The sequence below is a fragment of the Lissotriton vulgaris genome, chromosome 6 (genome assembly GCF_964263255.1).
Source record: "Lissotriton vulgaris chromosome 6, aLisVul1.2, whole genome shotgun sequence".
Taxonomy (NCBI): domain Eukaryota; kingdom Metazoa; phylum Chordata; class Amphibia; order Caudata; family Salamandridae; genus Lissotriton; species Lissotriton vulgaris.
Window position 1 is genome coordinate 1,753,494,451 of NC_141694.1, and position 4,443 is coordinate 1,753,498,893.

A 4,443-nucleotide genomic window follows, 5' to 3' on the forward strand; every position below is an offset into this window, starting at 1 on the left:
TTCTTATTTCTTGCTCCGTGGGTGATCCTTTTCTGTCTGATTAAGTGGCTCCATTCAAGTGGTCTTCAGCGCCTTCTCTCATTGCTCCCCACAGTGCTACTTGCGAGGATGATGATGATATCCTAAAGAAGTGAAATGGGGGCGTGGCTGCTGATACTCTACCCTCGGCCGCGTCTCCTTCTATTTTAATCAATGTTTATTATTTTGTTATAAATGGCTGTGCCCACTTACTCTCCCCACCTTCAACCTACTTCTCGTCCCTCTGCTTGTAACTACGCACTCTGTACCCTCAGTTATGGGGTCTTGCCCCCCACCCCCCCTATCCGTTCCATCTTTTCTCTCTCGCTCTGTCCTTTCTCCCCCTTTCTTTCCTGCTCTCTCCAGTGTCCACCTCCTGGGCCTGTCCACTCGCCCCCCCCTTTGAACCCGCATCCACCCCTCTGTCTCCTCTCGTGTTCACCCCTCCTCTCACCCATCTCCGCTCTGTCTATCTGTCTGCTTCTCGCTCGTCGACTCTTTTCCTTTCACGCTCTCTCATCCTCCTCTTCCTCCCGGTCTCTCCACTTTCCTCCCCATCTCTCCTCACCGCCCTCCCCCCACCCATCCCTGCCAGCTCTTTCTTCCTCCACGAATAGAAAAATATTCCCAGCTAAAAATACCGGAATAGAAAAAACGAGGGAAATACTCAAAATAACTCTATAGATAGGGAAGAAAATTAAAACGACATTACGAGATTCTTTAGAAATAGTGCAAAGGCTGCAGCTCCCTCCAGGGCGCATTCGCTCTCTCTGTCTCTCCTTTCTCTCTCTCTCTCTCCTTTCTCTCTCTCCATCTCTCTCTCTCCTCTCTCTCTCTCCTTTCTCTCTCTCTCTCCACTCTCTCTCTCTCTCCACTCTCTCTCTCTCCATCTCTCTCTCCCCCTCTCTCTCTCTCCTTTCTCTCTCTCTCTCTCTCTCTCTTTCCATCTCTTTCCTCCTCTCTCTCTCTCCCTCTCTCTCGCTCTATCTTTCTCTTTCACCCCTCTCTCTCCCTCCCTCCTCTCTCTCTCCTTTCTCTCTCTCCTCTCTCCTTTCTCTCTCTCTCTCTTTTCTCTCTCTCTCTCTCCATCTCTTTCTCTTTCCCCCTCCCTCTCTCTCGCTCTAACTCTTTCTCTTCCCCCCCCTCTCTCTCGCTCCCCCTTTCTCTCTCTTTCTTTCTTTCTTTCTATGTGGCAGAGTTGACTTGTTTATGCAGCAAAGAAAGGAAAATTATGCTATAATTATGTGGCACCTCTTTCAGTTTAAAACCAGTGTAAAACAGCAGATCTCATTTCATGTGCCTCACTCGGCGGTGGTTTAAACTTCAGCGAGTGGGGCCCCGCCCAAGACGACGTGCAACAAGGCCTTGCACAGCTGCCAACAGGTTTGCAAACCGGAATCCCCAAGCAGCAACACCAGCAGATTGAGTCTGAACCCTACTGAAAGGGCTGGGCGGGACGGAGGCCTGCGAGGGACAGCATACCCCGTCCCTGCAGTCACAGTCGCAAAATGCTCTTTTATTTTATAGATTTCAGCCTCTGCCCCTGGGAGTGAAGTGAAGCGTATTTGGGGGTCCCCTGCATGCTTCCCCGTCCCCACACCCTCACATTTAAAAATGCAAGTGGCGCTCGCAGACAGGGACCACTTTGTGAATGGGCACCCCCAGTTTTGGTGGGGGGGGACCAACACCCATTAAAGATTTTCGAATTAGTAGGGACGCCCAGTTTATGCCACCTTTCCCTATCAATCCATATTATGTGTCAAAGAACCCATTGTGAGCCACAAAGACATTTATTTACGTCTTGTAATGAACCTTAAGTACATTGCGATTTAGGGCTGTGTCTCTATAAAGCCTGTAATTTTCCAAATTACAGATTTTACGACTGCAAAACTCTTATGTGCATCAGGCCGTGCGTTTTTTGTTTCCTGATCAGGACAAAGATCTTTCCACTGGGGGAGGTTTATTCATCTTGGGCAACATTGTCGCTTCTTTATATGCCGGACTACAGCAATAAACGACTGAAGATGACTGGTTAACATTCCTAAAGTGTCTGGGTGCAGCACTTTTAATAACTGTCAATTAAATAACGGAATTATGGTTTGGGTGATGACTGACGGAAATAAACTTTTCATAGAAAATGCTGAAAGTCACATTTTCCCACTGGGCTGGGTATAGCTCTTCGCTTTATTGGCTTGCTGTCTGCAAGATAGCACAGCGAGTGGAATACTCCCTGCTGGCAAATATAGTGATCTGAAAGTCGCCATTTAAAATCCTGGCAATGCCGACCGAGCCTGTCATCCTTCTGAGGTTGGTAAAGTGAGTGGTAAAAGCAACACCTGTTATTTTACAATGCTTATTTTATTGATAAATTATTAGGGTGCTTTCAAACACCAGGTCTCGTATGAAACGCTCTCTCTATATGTGCAAGCATTATAGACATACATGTTTATTACTGCAGGTTCCTAAGTAATGCAGGGCAGTTTTACATATGGGTGTGTGGGTCTCTATAGGTGACACAGGCTGATGGGAGCTATGGCGACATCTCTCTTTTCCCTCGCGTCGTCACTGTCACTGCCGTCTCTCTTACCTCCTCCCATGCCTCTCTCTCTCCCACCCCTCAGACCTTCTCCCTACCCCCTCTCTCTCTCTGTACCCTTTCTTTTTATGGCCCCTCTCAACGCTCTGCTATGTTGTCTCCATCCCTCAACTCTCTCACAGCATCACTCAGCTCAACCACAGCATCACTCAGCGCAACCACAGCATCACTCAGCGCAACCACAGCATCACTCAGCATCATCACAGCATCACTGGTTCAAATATGTTCTCTCAATGTTTCAAGCTTTATTACAAATGTCAAAAAAGATGTTAATATTTCACTTCTGTTCTTGGATTTTCGTCACAATAAAATACACTGAACATAATCTTCACTAAAGTTATTTACAAAAGTTTAAGCTATTGCCATTATAAATTACAATCACTTTTATTTAAGTATTAATTATTTAAAAAAGTTAAAAACCATTGTTATTTGTAATATCAATACATCTAAGTCACGTAAATACAAAACATGTTGCATTACAAATGCTATAGGTGTCACATTTGCGAAAGTTATAACTATTGGCATTGTAAATGACAAAGCTAATAATTTAGCTATTTAAAAAAAAACACATAAACTAAAAAAAAATCATTTATAAGACCAATAGAAACTTTCCTAATGCGAGACCTATTGCATTTCCAATGCTTGTTATAGAATGCACACTAAGCACTTATTAATACCGTAATGCAGAAAAAATGCTTTAACGGATTTTAAATTAGCCTTTAAAGATCTGTTGATGCTAAAGACGGATGAAGCTACTTTTAGAGTGAGCTGCTTCCTCAAAGCAGTTGTCCGGTCCCGTGCTTCTCTGTTCATTGTTCATTGACTGAGACATTTGCACTATGTATTTTTTGCACATTGTACACTTTGCACTAACGGTTGCCTTTTTGCACATGATAAAGCTGTCCATTGCTATGAATTTGTAATTTTATGAATTTGTAATTTTATGGGCTATTTGTCTATATTTTATTCTCTATGACTGTGTTATTACTTCAGCTGTGTTTGACATGTACTTTTATAGATGTTTTATAATCCGAATAAAGATCTTTTGACTTGACTATATCATGCATTATGAATACATGATCATGTAGGAACATTATGATTTATATAACATGAATGACACTTTCGGCTAAGGGCACAATGCATTAGAATGATTCACTGTATATGGATTTCTGCATTATAAGATGGCCGCCACGGTTTGTGTGTCCGCTTTCCATGTCTACAGAGTCTATGTATTGCACATATTTCACTTTGCTCATTGTGTGAACAAGGAAGTCTCTTCCAAACGTGTTACTGTGGGCAATAAATTATCCTTTTGATTGCATCCTGAGAGCGTGTATTACTGCCTTTGCTGTTGGACTCTTAATGCCGGTTTTGCTCTACCGGCCTGTTCGTGCCACCGAACTACGGGCGAAGCTCCTAGGAGGAGCATTTGGATCTTGAAATATAGATATATATTTATATGTAGGTAGTATAGTTAGGACCATGTTTCCATAGGAAAAGCGGCTTTTAATTTGCCTATGTCTTTGGTGCAGTTTGACAAAATTCTTCAAAACAAGTGTGCTGGTCATTCTTGTTGTGCATGCTAAGTTTCAGGGTGATCAATCAAGCAGGGGATCGAGAAAAAGGGGGGGATGAAAAAAAGTGTTATTCGAATGTTAATTTCCATAAGGAAATTGGAACACGACTACAGCCCGAATTCCTAGACGCAATTACACCAAACTTGTCAGAAGGCAAGCTCTTGGTCCAGACAGAGTGCTTTTTTTGTTATTTGGTGTAAATATGTTAACTTTCTTGCTCACCTGTGAACACCCCGATAGTTCTGCCGATGA